We start from the raw sequence: 17,328 nt of genomic DNA on the forward strand, positions 1-17,328 counted from the left end.
CCCCCTAGGACCTAAGGTTGCCCCCCCTTAGGATTTTCCTTCACCTAGGGTTACCGCCCCCTATGACCTATGGTTACCACCCCTTAGGATTTTCCTCCACCTAGGGTTACCGCCCCCTAGGACCTAAGGTTACCACCCTTAGGATTTTCCTCCAACTAGGGTTACCGCCCCCTAGGACCTAAGGTTACCCCCCTTAGGATTTTCCTCTGCCTAACCGCAGTTAGGACTTTCCTGAAACACTCATTCAACATATTAGATAACAGAGAATCTTAACTTTGAATCCCTTTGCCATTATCAAAACTTAGGTTCGATCGTCGGATGCTTCCTGCACCAACATTGTGTTCTTTAGAAGTTAAATTAGGAATCGCAAAAGGAACTTAACATTATTGATTCCAAATTTAACTTATTTATTCTTAATGGTTTAGACTTGGATCGCAAGCGGAACTTAACACTATTGATCCAAATCCACCTATGTTATAAGTTGAATGAAATATTAATTTCGAAAATTGGCTTCCAGGTTAAACATGGCGAGGCACTAGGCCTTCTTGGATATGGGAGCAACCACCACTTCCTAAACAAAGCCTTTTAAGGAAAGCTAAAATTTAATTTCCTTATATAACTCTAGGTTTAACCAAATAGAACAATCGAATCACAAATTCGAAAAACAAAAAGAAAACACAAGTTCGAATTACAATTCAAAAAACTAGAATCTAATGCCTCTTGTGTAACGACCCAAATTTCCTCATTTTGAGCCCCAAAAATAATTCAAAAATATTTTTAAATGCTATAGAAAAATTCTAGAGATTTTTAGAAATTTTTAGAGTATTTTTATGTAATTTTTGGAGTTCGTTTGGTATTTTTACCAAGAGGAAGAAGTTTAAAAAAAAAAAGAAAGAAAAAGTGTTGAAGCCGGGTTTTGAACCCAAGACCTCGGACTTGGCCCGAGTCTTAACCGAATCCAGACAGCCAACTGGTCTGCAACCTATTTGTGAACATATATGGGATGAAATATATATAAGCAGTATTTAGGAACGTTTAAATAAATTGGAAATAAAAAGTGCGCGGCTGAGGAATCGAAGCTGCGACCTGGGATTTGGTTAAAGCCTGGCTGACCAAGTGTGCTAGCGATCGTTTGTTATTAAACAAGGAGAAAAATTCCATTTAAGTAGTAGTTAGGAAATAGAGAATAAATAGGAAATAAAATGGTTGCAGCCGAGACTCGAACCCACGAACCGAGTGTTAAGCGGAACGCAGCCAACCAAGTGTTCCACGGGAGTTTTATTAATCAAGTATGGAATAAATGTATATAAGCTATAGTTGGAAATGAAAATAACCTTAAGTATAAGATTTAAATCTTTTTCCTAAAACCTAAAAATTTCTCTCAAAATTCATCCTCTCCTCACGCGTGCGACGGCGATTTTCTTCTCGGACGAAACCGCAATAGGAAGCTGGGCGCGTCTCCGGCAGTCACCGAAGGGCAAGTTCCAGGAGCTCTTCACGGAATAGAGGCTTCCCTGTCGAGGAGATTTCGTGGAAACGAAGAGGAGCCGATATCTTCACTTCTCCGGAAACCCTAGAACCTTCCCTCTTTGGTTGTGAGTTCAAGAACACGATGTAAGTCGCTACTCACCTGCAGTAGGATAGTTCCGGATTCCTTTTCCTTTTGTTCCGAATTTTTCTGTGCAGATGGTAGGGTTAGGGTGTGCTGCCGTGAGTTTCCCGAATTGGATTTGGTGTTTCCTTGTTTCTCTTCATTTTTTTTGAAGCATGCTGTGAAGTTGTTGCTTGTTTGTGAATAAGATTGTACTCGGTTTTCCTTTGGGACTTACTGATGCAAGATGAAGATTCATTGAGGTGCTTTTGGAAACGTCGGATTTCTAGATTTCACCATTTGATCAATACATTATGCTGTTGAAGGAGCTCGATTTCCACTGGAATGTTCTTGATGTGAATATTGCAAGATTCAGTTGACTGTGAACGGGTTTTGATTCTATTTCTACCGTGTCCTTGATGTTGTGAGTGGTTTGCAAGAAACATGTTCGTTAATATGCTTGGCTGAATTACAGATTGAACCGAAAGTAGGTGTTCTAAGTCTTGATCACAAATGATTTTGTCTCTATGAATTATTGTTGACTAATTTTCATATCTAGTAATGATGCTAGATAGTGTAAGTAAAGAATAAGGAGGTTAGAGAATAATTGAAAATAGCTTTTCCTTGTGAATTCATTTGGATTTCCGAACAATGCATGTTTCCATAAGGAATTAGTGTAGAGTTTGATATAGCAATGGGTTGAGTATATTATCTTCTTGAGATTATACAATTCAGCTTCTTGAGATTATATAGCAATGGGTGATTATTGAGATATTATCTTCTTGCCTTAGAGCAATGGGTTGAGTATACAATTCAGCTGCTCTTTTATAGGACTCCATTTTATTATAATGATATAAAGTAGTCATACCTAGTAATAAATCTTGATTCATATCAGTACTTTGGGATTGATTATATTGCAGAATCATGTTAAGCTTATGGTATGCAGAATTTAGTAGTATAGTGCAGAATTTGTGGTTTAGATCTTCCAGCCCATATGTTGTGCATTGAAATTCTAGACTTTCGAGCTTTAATGAACCCGAACAGACCTGTTTCCTTAAGTGTGCAGAGGAGTTTCACTTCCTTAATAGGCAAGAACAATCTTTATAATAAGCTTGCACAACCTTCTAATAATAAGCATATAGTTTATAGTCTTTCTATTACTGTCGTGGGCATAAACAACATGCATATCACGAAGATGCAGTCCTCCACTTTTAGGGTGCAGATTTGAAGTTTGCTACTTCCTTAATGAGCAAGAATAGTTCTTTAATTTAAAGCTTGTGTTTCATTAAATCTTGTTAGAAGATTATAAGTAGTTATAAGTAAAGAAAGGACCAAGGTCTTGATAGGATCTCTAAATTTCAGAATTTGGGATCAGCAGCACGCCAAGTGCTCGAAGAAATGCCGAGGCATTCTATAATAAAAGAATTAGAAGATAAGAAACATTTTAGTTCTTTCCTTGCTTGTGGAAATTTCCGGTGTAGATTAAGAGGTTTCAAGTATATTCCTTTGTAGATTTGTGAGATTCTATTGGGTTAAAGATGTTCTTTACATGATATGATAAGTTTTGAGGAAGTCTTTAGGCACGCTTTTTGATTGTGTTTGTACAGAATTGAGGAAGTCTTGCAGTTTAGAACGAGTTAGATTAATTTGTAGCATGTTAGTTTCGAATTTCATGAAAACATTTCAGTTGTAGATTTTCAGTTTTAGTTTATATATATATCTATGCAACGAACTGCCTTTTATTTCAAGTATATATAAAGTTAGATTTATCTTTAAGCTTTTAGTTTCCCTTTGTTCTGCTAATAGGCAATGAACACAGAATGACTTGGATTAAGTATTGGTTTATTAGGCTAATTGGAGGTTGATCCGGCAGTAATTTTGGTTTATTTTATGATGAAGTAGGTAGTGTAATCTCTTTAGTGCAGAAGTGTGGATGAAGGAGTGAAGATGAGCATATGTAATATGTTGTTTTGGTGAGTATCATGTATTAAGACTAAAAGATGATTTGAAGTGATGTAATGAATTTAACAGGTGAGAAGTATGTGAGTGTTTTAGATATGCAAGTAGTAACTTCAAAGTAGAAGTTTAGTTTAGAAGATGAGAAAAGAGAGTTAAATGTTTGATCAATTCTGAGCATGATTTCTACTCTTTCTAGATGACCCTAAATGTTGGTACAATATTTGTTTAATGACAAACCTTTCTTCTAGATAGGGTAATGGTTAGTTCAGATAACTCTTTATCATGACTAAAGGAGCAAGATTGTAGAATGAGTAGAGTTGAAGTTTACCTCATGTTAGCTAAATTTGTGTAGTTGTGATCCATCGATTTTATGATATCTGAATGTTACTGCACTATTGAGGTTTAATGTAGTTGCTTCACCTAACTGCTTAGGAGGTTTGGAATTATGGAACAACTAAAGCTGTAGTCTTTATTTTTTAAAATACAGATAGTTTATAGAAAGCATTGTAGAACAAGGCTTTAGATTTCTTTTAAATATGCATGATTGTGTGTTACCTAGTTGATTTCACTTATAGATGCATATTTAAAAATACCCTAACAGTATTTTGAGTTTAAGAAAAGTATAAGAAAGATAAAGAAAAGAATGTAAAAGGCTAAGGCTTAAGTATATCCCAAAGTCAAGACTTTAGGGATTTTGGCACACAAGGTGCTTATTAAAATGCCAAGGCATTATATATTAGAAGTATTAAAAGATAACAACTATTTTACTTTTATCAGTGGCACTGTGTTGGACTCTCAGTTGTCCTTGGGTTGGGCTCCCATAGTCGTCCCTAGGTTCAGATAACCTAGTATACCCTACTAGATTCGGGACTAGCTACCTCGGGTCAAGTTAGGGATGCACGCAAAGTAAGTACAGTTGTCAGGGCCCAAGAAGAAGTTGATTATTATTTTGAAGTATTATAAGTATAAATTTTTTTTGAACAAGTAAAATAAATTTCACATAAGTATTAAAGAATAAGTCTTTAAACAAGTGAAATAAGATTCAGAAGGTGTTTAGAATTCAGTAAGTTTAGTTCTTTATGCTAGCATGATTGTATAGATTTACTTTACATGTTTAGCCTTTCAGTATGTTTCTTTCACTAGTAGATGAGCATGAGTAGATTTCCTTTTGAGCATTCAGTTTTAGATTTCAGTATATTCTCATGCATATCAAGATTTTGTGAGTTAGATAGCGCTTACTAAGCATTTTGCTTATAGATTGCATTTCCTCTTACTGCAGATACAGGAAGGAAAAGATATAGAAAGGAAGACGACAAGGAGGTGGTCGAAGGATGTGTGATGCCAGGACTATGGAAGCCTTGGGACTAGGAAGGAGTTCCCTTTAGTTTTCTTTTTCTTTTGCTATGTTAGAAGTATTTGAGACAGTATATGTTATTTTGATGTGATTAGGACATAGTAGATGAATTTTGTTCTTGTGTGATGATTTGTTGTATTGTTTTCTTTTGGTTTTGACACTTATATAACTACGTGAGAGTTTGTTATCTGTTCCAGCCGCCTGTGGCTGTGTATATAGTGTTTGTATATCAGTTTAAGGTCACCGGTACAGGGGAGACTCTGTCGAAATTTTTCGGTAGGGTTTCCATGTGGTTTTTAATCATACCGGTTAAGTAGAGTTAGTAGCTAAATAACGGTCACTCTTAGAGAGTAGTAGTAGTAAGAAGAGTGGTCGTTACAGTTGGTATCAGAGCAGGTCCCATTCTCCAGCATCACACATCAGCACCATCCTTGCCGTCGTCAAGTAAGAAAGTTTTTAATTTTCTTTTATGCTTTCTTTATTATTTGTAGTATAGAGTATCTGCTTATATGTGCTTAGGAAAGAAGAAAATTCATGTTTTAATTTTCTATGTTTTGATATATATGCTTAGAAAGAATAGAGACAATTTTAGTTTTGTTTCTCTTATATTCATATATACATAAGTATGTTTAGAAAGGATAGAGAAGATATCAGGTATTATTCTTGGCATAACTAGATGTTAAGATAGAGGACAAGACAGTGGGGAGTCAGAAGCCCCAGTTAAGTAATTAGAACTAGAAGGACAATGATAACAAGAAAGACCCAAGCAGGAAGACGTTCGGGTAGTCTGTGAATATCCAGAGGTATTTCTAGAAGAGCTACCTGGACTATCTCCCAACAGAGAAGTAAAATTTGAAATTGGGTAGTCCTGACACCAGCCTAATTTCAAAAGCTCTGTATTGAATTTCTCTAGCGGAGCTAAGAGAGTTACAAGAACAAATTCAGGAGCTACTTGACAAGGGTTTCATCCGCCCTAGTCATTCACCCCGGGGAGCTCCAGAGTTATTCATTAAGGAGAAAGACAGATCTATGCGGATGTGCATAGATATTAGAGCGCTGAGCAAAGTAACGGTTAAGGACAAGTACCCTCTTCCCAGAATGGATGATCTATTTGATCAGCTAAGGAGGGCAACGGTGTTCTCTAAAATAGATCTGCGTTCTAGGAACCATCAGTTGAAAGTGAAAGGAGGTGATGCACCAAAACAGTCTCCAGGATCAGATATGGACACTGCGAATTTGTAGTCATGCTATTTGGTGTGACTAATGCACCTATGGTCTCCAGAGACCTTATAACAAGCCTTCCAACGACCACTAATGGATATGATGCGATATGAATGATAAGGACCGAGAAGTTAAGAGACTAAGGAACAAGGAGTACCGTTAGTGAAAGTCATTTGGAATCAGAAGTACGAGGAAGTTACCTAGGAGTGTGAGGACAGTGTGAGATAGAAATATCTGGAATTATTCTAAGTTCGAGGACGAACTTTTTATAAGGTGTGGGGAATTGTAATGACCCAAATTTCCTCATTTTGAGCCCCAAAAATAATTCAAAAATATTTTTAAATGCTATAGAAAAATTCTAGAGATTTTTAGAAATTTTTAGAGTATTTTTATGTAATTTTTGGAGTTCGTTTGGTATTTTTACCAAGAGGAAGAAGTTTAAAAAAAAAAAGAAAAAAAAGGTGTTGAAGCCGGGTTTTGAACCCAAGACCTCAAACTTGGCCCGAGTCTTAACCGAATCCAGACAGCCAACTGGTCTGCAACCTGTTTGTGAACATATATGGGATGAAATATATATAAGCAGTATTTAGGAACGTTTAAATAAATTGGAAATAAAAAGTGCGCGGCTGAGGAATCGAAGCTGCGACCTGGGATTTGGTTAAAGCCGGGCTGACCAAGTGTGCTAGCGATCGTTTGTTATTTAACAAGGACAAAAATTCTATTTAAGCAGTAGTTAGGAAACAGATAATAAATAGGAAATAAAATGGTTGCAGCCGATACTCGAACCCACAAACCAAGTGTTAAGCGGAACGCAGCCAACCAAGTGTTCCACGGGAGTTTTATTAATCAAGTATGGAATAAATGTATATAAGCTATAGTTGGAAACGAAAATAACCTTAAGTATAAGATTTAAATCTTTTTCCTAAAACCTAAAAATTTCTCTCAAAATTCCACCTCTCCTCACGCGTACGACGACGATTTTCTTCTCGGACGAAACCGCAGCAGGAAGCTGGGCGCGTCTCCGGCGGTCGCCGAAGGGCAAGTTCCGGGAGCTCTTCACGGAATAGAGGCTTCCCTATCGAGGAGATTTCGTGGAGACGAAGTGGAGCCGAGATCTTCACTTCTCCGGAAACCCTAGAACCTTCCCTCTTCGGCTGTGAGTTCAAGAACACGATGTAAGTCGCTACTCACCTGCAGTAGGATAGTTCCGGATTCCTTTTCCTTTTGTTCCAAATTTTTCTGTGCAGATGGTAGGGTTAGGGTGTGTTGCCGTGAGTTTCCCGAATTGGATTTGGTGTTTCCTTGTTTCTCTTGATTTTTTTTTAAGCATGCTGTAAAGTTGTTGCTTGTTTGTGAATAAGATTGTACTCGGTTTTCCTTTGGGATTTACTGATGCGAGATGAAGATTCATAGAGGTACTTTTGGAAACGTCGGATTTCTAGATTTCACCATTTGATCAATACATTATGCTGTTGAAGGAGCTCGATTTCCACTGGAATGTTCTTGATGTGAATATTGCAAGATTCAGTTGACTGTGAACGGTTTTTGATTCAATTTATACCGTGTCCTTGATGTTGTGAGTGGTTTGCAAGAAACCTGTTCGTTAATATGCTTGGCTGAATTACAGATTGAACCGAAAGTAGGTGTTCTAAGTCTTGATCACAAATGATTTTATCTCTATGAATTTTTGTTGACTAATTTTCATATCTAGTAATGATGCTAGATAATGTAAGGATAGAATAAGGAGGTTAGAGAATAATTCAGAATAGCTTTTCCTTGTGAATTCATTTGGATTTCTGAACAGTGCATGTTTCCATAAGGAATTAGTGTAGAGTTCTGATATAGCAATGGGTTGAGTATATTATCTTCTTGAGATAATACAATTCAACTTCTTGAGATTATATAGCAATGGGTGATTATTGAGATATTATCTTCTTGCCTTAGAGCAATGGGTTGAGTATACAATTCAGCTGCTCTTTTATAGGACTCCATTTTATTATAATGATATAAAGTAGTCATACCTAGTAATAAATCTTGATTCATATCAGTACTTTGGGATTGATTATATTGCAGAATCATGTTAAGTTTATGGTGTGCAGAATTTAGTAGTATAGTGCAGAATTTGTGGTTTAGATCTTCCAGCCCATATGTTGTGCATTGAAATTCTAGACTTTCGAGCTTTAATGAACCCGAACAGCCCTATTTCCTTAAGTGTGCAGAGGAGTTTCGCTTCCTTAATAGGCAAGAACAATCTTTATAATAAGCTTGCACAACCTTCTAATAATAAGCATATAGTTTATAGTCTTGCTATTACTGCGGTGGGCATAAATAACATGCATATCACGAAGATGCAGTCCTCCACTTTTAGGGTGCAGATTTGAAGTTTGCTACTTCCTTAATGAGCAAAAATAGTTCTTTAATTTAAAGCATGTGTTTCATTAAATCTTTTTAGAAGATTATAAGTAGTTATAAGTAAAGAAAGGACCAAGGTCTTGATAGGATCTCTAAATTTCAGAATTTGGGATCAGCAGCACGCCAAGTGCTCGAAGAAATGCCGAGGCATTCTATAATAAAAGAATTAGAAGATAAGAAACATTTTAGTTCTTTCCTTGCTTGTGGAAATTTCCGGTGTAGATTAAGAGGTTTCAAGTATATTCCTTTGTAGATTTGTGAGGTTCTGTTGGGTTAAAGATGTTCTTTACATGATATGATAAGTTTTGAGGAAGTCTTTAGGCACGCTTTTTGATTGTGTTTATACAGAATTGAGGAAGTCTTGCAGTTTAGAACGAGTTAGATTAATTTGTAGCATGTTAGTTTCAAATTTCATGAAAACATTTCAGTTTTAGTTTATATATATATCTATGCAACGAACTGCCTTTTATTTCAAGTATATATAAAGTTAGATTTATCTTTAAGCTTTTAGTATCCCTTTGTTCTGCTAATAGGCAATGAACACAGAATGACTTGGATTAAGTATTGGTTTATTAGGCTAATTGGAGGTTGATCCGGCAGTAATTTTGGTTTATTTTATGATGAAGTAGGTAGTGTAATCTCTTTAGTGCAGAAGTGTGGATGAAGGAGTGAAGATGAGCATATGTAATATGTTGTTTTGGTGAGTATCATGTATTAAGACTAAAAGATGATTTGAAGTGATGTAATGAATTTAACAGGTGAGAAGTATGTGAGTGTTTTAGATATGTAAGTAGTAACTTCAAAGTAGAAGTTTAGTTTAGAAGATGAGAAAAGAGAGTTAAATGTTTGATCAATTCTGAGCATGATTTCTACTCTTTCTAGATGACCCTAAATGTTGGTACAATATTTGTTTAATGACAAACCTTTCTTCTAGATAGGGTAATGGTTAGTTCAGATAACTCTTTATCATGACTAAAGGAGCAAGATTGTAGAATGAGTAGAGTTGAAGTTTACCTCATGTTAGCTAAATTTGTGTAGTTGTGATCCATCGATTTTATGATATTTGAATGTTACTGCACTATTGAGGTTTAATGTAGTTGCTTCACCTAACTGCTTAGGAGGTTTGGAATTATGGAACAACTAAAGCTGTAGTCTTTATTTTTAAAATACAGATAGTTTATAGAAAGCATTGTAGAACAAGGCTTTAGATTTCTTTTAAATATGCATGATTGTGTGTTACCTAGTTGATTTCACTTATAGATGCATATTTAAAAATACCCTAACAGTATTTTGAGTTTAAGAAAAGTATAAGAAAGATAAAGAAAAGAAAGTAAAAGGCTAAGGCTTAAGTATATCCCAAAGTCAAGACTTTAGGGATTTTGGCACACAAGGTGCTTATTAAAATGCCAAGGCATTATATATTAGAAGTATTAAAAGATAACAACTATTTTACTTTTATCAGTGGCACTGTGTTGGACTCTCAGTTGTCCTTGGGTTGGGCTCCCATAGTCGTCCCTAGGTTCAGATAACCTAGTATACCCTACTAGATTCGGGACTAGCTACCTCGGGTCAAGTTAGGGATGCACGCAAAGTAAGTACAGTTGCCAGGGCCCAAGAAGAAGTTGATTATTATTTTGAAGTATTATAAGTATAAATTTTTTTTGAACAAGTAAAATAAATTTCACATAAGTATTAAAGAATAAGTCTTTAAACAAGTGAAATAAGATTCAGAAGGTGTTTAGAATTCAGTAAGTTTAGTTCTTTATGCTAGCATGATTGTATAGATTTACTTTACATGTTTAGCCTTTCAGTATGTTTCTTTCACTAGTAGATGAGCATGAGTAGATTTCCTTTTGAGCATTCAGTTTTAGATTTCAGTATATTCTCATGCATATCAAGATTTTGTGAGTTAGATAGCGCTTACTAAGCATTTTGCTTATAGATTGCATTTCCTCTTACTGCAGATACAGGAAGGAAAAGATATAGAAAGGAAGACGACAAGGAGGTGGTCGAAGGATGTGTGATGCCAGGACTATGGAAGCCTTGGGACTAGGAAGGAGTTCCCTTTAGTTTTCTTTTTCTTTTGCTATGTTAGAAGTATTTGAGACAGTATATGTTATTTTGATGTGATTAGGACATAGTAGATGAATTTTGTTCTTGTGTGATGATTTGTTGTATTGTTTTCTTTTGGTTTTGACACTTATATAACTACGTGAGAGTTTGTTATCTGTTCCAGCCGCCTGTGGCTGTGTATATAGTGTTTGTATATCAGTTTAAGGTCACCGGTACAGGGGAGACTCTGCCGAAATTTTTCGATAGGGTTTCCATGTGGTTTTTAATCATACCGGTTAAGTAGAGTTAGTAACTAAGTAACGGTCACTCTTAGAGAGTAGTAGTAGTAAGAAGAGTGGTCGTTACATCTTGTGTTTGGAATTCTTACAAAGAAAAATAACTAGCATGATGCGGAAAACAATTACTAATTATACCTCTTCTTTGTATGCTAATAACCTCGAGATCTTCTGTTGTATTTTTAGGACCGTTGCGGCCGGCTATGAGGGGGTTGTTGGATAGTCCTGCAGATTCAAAAAAAAACAACCCTTCCTTGAACTCTTTAAGCTAACACTTGCATAAATAAAGCAATGCAGTAAATTAAAAACATAAAGAACGAGGTACAAGATATTTACTTGGTTACAACCGATGTGGTTGTTAACCCAAGGAAGTTGAAAGCACTAGAATACTCCTTCAAGCGGAGAAGCCTCTTACAACGTTGATGCGTAGAAACAGAAGCTCAACTACAACTCTGAAGCACACAAGCGTTGAAAATGATTACTTGGAGTTCGTTAAAAAGCTTCTGGACCAAAGCTATATTTGTTGAAACCCTAAGGTGTTTTGATGTGATTAAACAAGTTAAGTTTGGTCATGTTTTGTCTAACTCTTGTGTCTAAGTGTGCAGGAGCTTAGGAACACAGGAAGTCGAGCGGAAGACGCGGCTAGCGAGAAGGATGGCACGGGAGAGAGCCGACGGGCTCGGTGCGTCCGAGGGACGAGGTGACAACAAAAGAGTACACCGGTGGACGAGAAGAACATGCACGGCGTTCGAGGGACGAGAAACCGGGAAGGAAGTATGCTCGAGGAGAAGGCCGGAACTTAGGTTCGGGTGAGCCCTATTCCGGATGGCCGAGATCACCCAAGCTAACGGAGCTGGAGCGAAAGACCCGGACCGAGACGAGCTGAACCGGAGCAGAGGTCCCGGACCAAGAAAAGTCAACTCTGTTGACTTTCCTGGTCCGGGCGCCCGGAACTATTCCGGGCGCCTGGACCCGGATTTTGACCAGGATCACGTCAAACGTGATCTGATTGTTGGGGGATTAAATTTTATCCCCCCAGGGCGCCCGAAACCCCTTCAGGGCGCCCCGACCAGTGCTATAAATATAGCACGGATCTGCACAGTTAAATTAACTCACTTGTAATCAGTTTCTCTGTGCTTTCATTTCTATTCTTTTTATTTGTGATGTCAACGCTGTAAAGAGGCTACTCCGCCCGAAGGAGATCATCAGATAGTGTGCTTACTTTCCTTGGATTAGCAATCCCCTGATTGCAAACCAAGTAAATCTCTTGTGTCTGCTCTTTTCATTTAGTCTCTTCTTTTTATTATTACAAGTGTCTGTTAATTAGTTGAATATCCGAGAAAGGTTTGTGGTTTATTTTTGTAGGGCAATTCACCCCTCCTCTCTTGCCGGCCTCCAAAGGGACCAACAAGTGGTATCAGAGCAAGGCACTTTAGGAGAACTAACCGCCAATCGAAGCAGCAAGATGGTCGAACCAAGCATCGTTCCACCAAAATTCGAGGGGAACTTCACAGACTGGAAGCGACGTATGGAGGTATTCCTAAGAACTGATTTTAAAATTCGATTTATTATGAAGTATGGTTTTGTAGCTCCGATGAATCAAGATGGAGAAGAAAAAGAAGAAAGCCATTGGACAAAGAAGGAGCAGAATGAGTCTGTAGCGAACAGCCGTGCGGAATATCACCTGCTGAGCGTGTTACCGCCTCAAGAGGTCAACCGCATCAGAAGCTATTCATCTGCTAAAGAACTCTGGGAGAAGTTCCTAGAACTCCACGAAGGTACATTCGAAGTGAAGCTCGCTAAAAGAGACATCCTCTGGAACAAGCTGATGAACATACGTCTGGAAAAAGGTGAGAAGGTAGCCAATTTACACGCGAAGGTAAAAGAACTAATTACTGGTCTCGAGAACCTCGGAGAAACGGTAACAAATCGGGACACAATACGCTCCGCACTCAACATGTTTCCCAGAACTTCAGAATGGACATCAATCGTCGACGCCTACTACATTTTGAAAGACCTGGAGGTAAGTACTTTAGAAGAACTGTTCTCCACTCTTGAATTGCATGAAACCAGGTGTGTAGGAACAAAGGAGTCAAGCCAAATGATCACACTAAACGCAACCAAAAGGGATGAACCCGAGTCAGAATCAGAAGATGATCAGGAAGCGTACATGGTAAGAAACTTTAAAAAGTTTTTAGATCTAATAAATTTAAAGAAATGCAGAGTAAAAAGAATACAAGAAATAGAAGAAGGATGCGTTGCTACCAGTGTCAAAAGGAAGGGCACCTAAAAGAAGATTGCCCAGAACTAAAGAAGGACAAAGGCAAAATTACCAAGAAGCACAAGAACCTAAAAGCTACTTGGGATGATACTTCATCATCTGAGTCTGAGATTCAAGAATATATCGGGCTTGCGCTGATGGCAAGCTACGAAGGGCAAAGCACATCAGAACCTAGCATCGATGAAGGGGGAGCGACCTCAGATGAAAGCAGTGAAGCAGGGGGAGATTCAGGCTTCAAGTCTGATATGGTAAGTGAGATATGCCTCTTACCCCCTGATCAACTTTACTTTGGTATTAAGGCAATGGCTAAATCCATGTATAAATTAGAAAATAAAAATACCAAGTTAGAAAATGAAATTTTAGAAACAAAAAGAATTTTGACAAAATCATGTCTTATAGAGGATTTAGATAAATTGAAAATTGAAAATGAGAAACTAAAAGAAGAAATAGAAAGATTGAAAAAGTCTAATGGTTCAAATATTTCTACTTTTAGAAATTATAAAGGACTAAATTGGTATTATAGATTTCACCAAAATCAAATTAGAAAAATATCAAAGGCCTATGTAACTAGAAAATATTTAATTAACCCTGTAGGAAGGAACCTCTATTGGGTTCCAAAAACTTGTTTAATTTAAAATTAAAATTAGACTCAGCATTTTTAGCAAGAAAATTAAACAACTAATTTCTTTATGAGGCTTTGTCTAAGGAAGTGGTTGTTGCTCCAATAACCAAGAAGGCCTAGTGCCTCGCCACGACCTCGAAGCCAAGTATCGAAATGAAAAGTTTAATTGACTAACTGAAAAAGTATTAATTTAATTTACTTAATGCTTTAAAAGAGTTATTCAATTTGTGTTAGAAAATATTTAAAATTGATTTAGAAATTTTTACCTTAGAATTTTTTTTTTATGAAAATTGACTGAGAAATTTTTTTATTACATTAGGATTTTTTTTATAAAAATTACCTTAAAATTTTTTAAAAATTTTGACTAAGAATTTTTTTTTTTTTTTTATGATAACTGCCTTCGAAATTTTTTATGAAAATTAGAAAAAAACAAATTTTAGAAATTGTTTTTAAGATTTGCCATAGAAAAAAAAAAAATTTCCTTAGACTTGTTTAAAGAACCCCTATTTTTTATGTGATCAAAGGGGGAGAAGGATGGTAAGTCTAGGGGGAGGTAATATATTTTTTAATTGAAATATCTTTAGACCTATTTGTAATTAATTGTCAATTAATTGTTTTTATTACATCTTTTTTACCCTAACTTAACTTGAGTTGCTCACATCAAAAAGGGGGAGATTGTTGGAACCCCAAGGTGTTTTGATGTGATCAAACAAGTTAAGTTAAGTCCTGCTTTATCTAACCCTTGTGTCTAAGTGTGCAGGAGCTTAGGAACACAGGAAGTCGAGTGGAAGACGCGGCTAGAGAGAAGGATGGCACGGGAGAGAGCCGACGGGCTCGGTGCATCCGAGGGACGAGGTGACCGCGGAAGAGTACACCGGTGGACAAGAAGAACGTGCGCGACGTTCGAGGGACAAGAAACTGGGAAGGAAGGCTGCTCGAGGAGAAGGCTGGAACTTGGGTTCGGATGAGCCCTATTTTGGATGGCCGAGATCACCCAAGCTAGCGGAGCTGGAGCGAAAGACCCAGACCGAGACGAGCTGAACCGGAGCAGAGGTCTCGGATCGAGAAAAGTCAACTCTATTGACTTTCCTGGTCCGGGCACCCGGAACCATTCCGGGCGCTCGAACAAGGATTTTGACTAGGATCGCGTCAAACGCGATCTGATCATTGGGGGATAAAATTTTATCCCTCCAGGGCGCCCGGAACCCCTTCGGGGCACCCCGACCAGTGCTATAAATATAGCACTGATCTGCACAGTTAAATTAACTCACTTGTAATCGGTTTTCTCTGTGCTTTCATTTATTTTCTTTTTATTTGTGCTTTCAACGCTGTAAAGAAGCTACTCCGCCCGAAGGAGATCATCAGATAGTGCGCTTACTTTCCTTGGATTAGCAATCCCCCGATTGCAAACCAAGTAAATCTCTTATGTCTGATCTTTTCATTTAGTCTCTTCTTTTTATTATTACAAGTGTCTGTTAATTAGTTGAATATCCGAGAAAGATTTGTGGTTTATTTTTGTAGGGCAATTCACCCCTCCGCTCTTGTCGACCTCCAAAGGGACCAACAATATTTATAGCCTTGGTTAGGGCGCCACGAATGGGTTCCGGACGCCCTAGGGGGATAAAACTTTATCCCCAATGTTCAGATCGAGTTTTGACTCTATCTGGTCAAATTCCAGGTCTAGCTGCCCAGAAGCATTCCAAGCACCTCGGACTGCTCCGGGCGCCCCGGAGTAAAAAGTCAACAGCAATTGACTTTTTATCCGGGACCTCTTCTCCGGTTCAGTCCCGCCTCAGTCCGGGTCTTCTGCTCCGAATCCGCTCGCTTGGATGATCTCTGTCATCCGGAATAGGGCTCACCCGAACCCAACTTCCGGTCTTCTCGAGCAGCCTTCCGCTCTGGCTTCTCGTCCCTCGGAATCGCCGCATGTTTCCTTCTCGTCCACCAGCGTACTCATCTGCAGTTTTTGTCCCTCGGTCACACCCCGTGCCGACCTTCTCGCTAGCTGCGTCTCTTGCTCCCCGAGCAATCTTCCGCTCCAGCTTTCATCCCTCGGAACCACCGCACACTTTCTTCTCATCCACCGGGGTACTCTTCCGCAATAGCTCGTCCCTCGGACGCACCGCGTGCCATCCTTCTCACTAGCTGCATCTTCCGCTCGAGTACCTGTGCTCCTAAGCTCCTACACACTTAGACACAAGGTTAGAAACACACAGGGTCTAACTTAACTTGTTGATCACAACAAAACAACTTTGGGGTTCCAACAATCTCCCCCTTTTTGATGTGATCAACCCAAATTAAGCTAGGGTTTAAATAGACATGAAAATTAAACAATTTATATTGCAATAACGTGCATCAAGATAGAAAAATTAAATTTAAAAAAATTTCAATTTTCTACCTTCTACCTCCCCCTAGACTTATACTTTCTTCTCCCCCTTTGATCACATAAAAAAATGGAGTACAAAAAGAATCTAAGGGTTGATACTTAGAAAAAATTATAAAAATCTATTTCAATGATTTTCTGAAAAATATTTCTAAGTCAAGAAAAATTTCTAAATCAAAAATAACTTTTGAAAAATTTCTAAGTTTTCGTCATCAAAATTAAGAATTTTCTCAGCAAAAAACTTTATGCATAAAAAAATTTTAGAACATGTAATATAATTTAAAAATTTCTATGCATTTATTTTTAATTTAATTTAATTTTTTTTAATGCTTTTATCATAAAGTTTTAAATTTCCATTTTAATATATCATAACTTCTTAAATCATATTTTTTCATATTTAAAGCAACAAATATTAAACATGCAAAAAATTATATCATGTTAATTTCCATTAATAGTTTGTTGAGATACTTTAATGGATAAGCTATTTCTTTTAACTTTATAGACTTTACTTCACAAAATTCTATAATTTGTAATTCAAAATAATATTCGAAGAAAATTTTCGGCAATATTTCTAACTTGCAAAATTCTTTTATCAAAATATTTTGTAATTCGTAAGAATGTTTCATCGAAACATTTTGCAATTCGAAGAATTCATTTGATAATATTTCTAATTTGCAAGACAAGTTTGACAATTGATTTTCTAATCCGAAAAACTCTTTTGATGATTCAATTTCTAATTCAAGAAAATCTACAAGCAATTTTTCGATTGTTTTAATCAATTGTTCAGAAGGTAGAAGTTATACCTTACTTATCTCGTCGGCCGTTGGTTCTCCCCCTGTTGAATTACTTTCTTCCGAAGATTCTCCCCCTTTATCGATGCTCAGTGAAGAAGGGTTTTCTATGTCCTCGAGATGTACTTCGGATGTTGGGGCTGTTGCGGCACTTATCTCGGTTTTGGACTCTTCAGATGACGGATCGGTGTTGGATTCGGCCTCGACTTGTTCTTCATAGAGTTTCAAGAACTTTTCCCAAAGTTCTTTCGCGCTTTTGTATTCTCCTACTCTGTTTAAATCTTCATTTGGTATTGCGCTTAGAATGTGAAACTCTGCCCGAGCGTTTGCCATAGACTCGTCACGTTGTTTCTCGGTCAAGAGGCG

Source organism: Zingiber officinale, chromosome 2A, assembly GCF_018446385.1.
Source record: "Zingiber officinale cultivar Zhangliang chromosome 2A, Zo_v1.1, whole genome shotgun sequence".
In the NCBI taxonomy this organism is placed as follows: domain Eukaryota; kingdom Viridiplantae; phylum Streptophyta; class Magnoliopsida; order Zingiberales; family Zingiberaceae; genus Zingiber; species Zingiber officinale.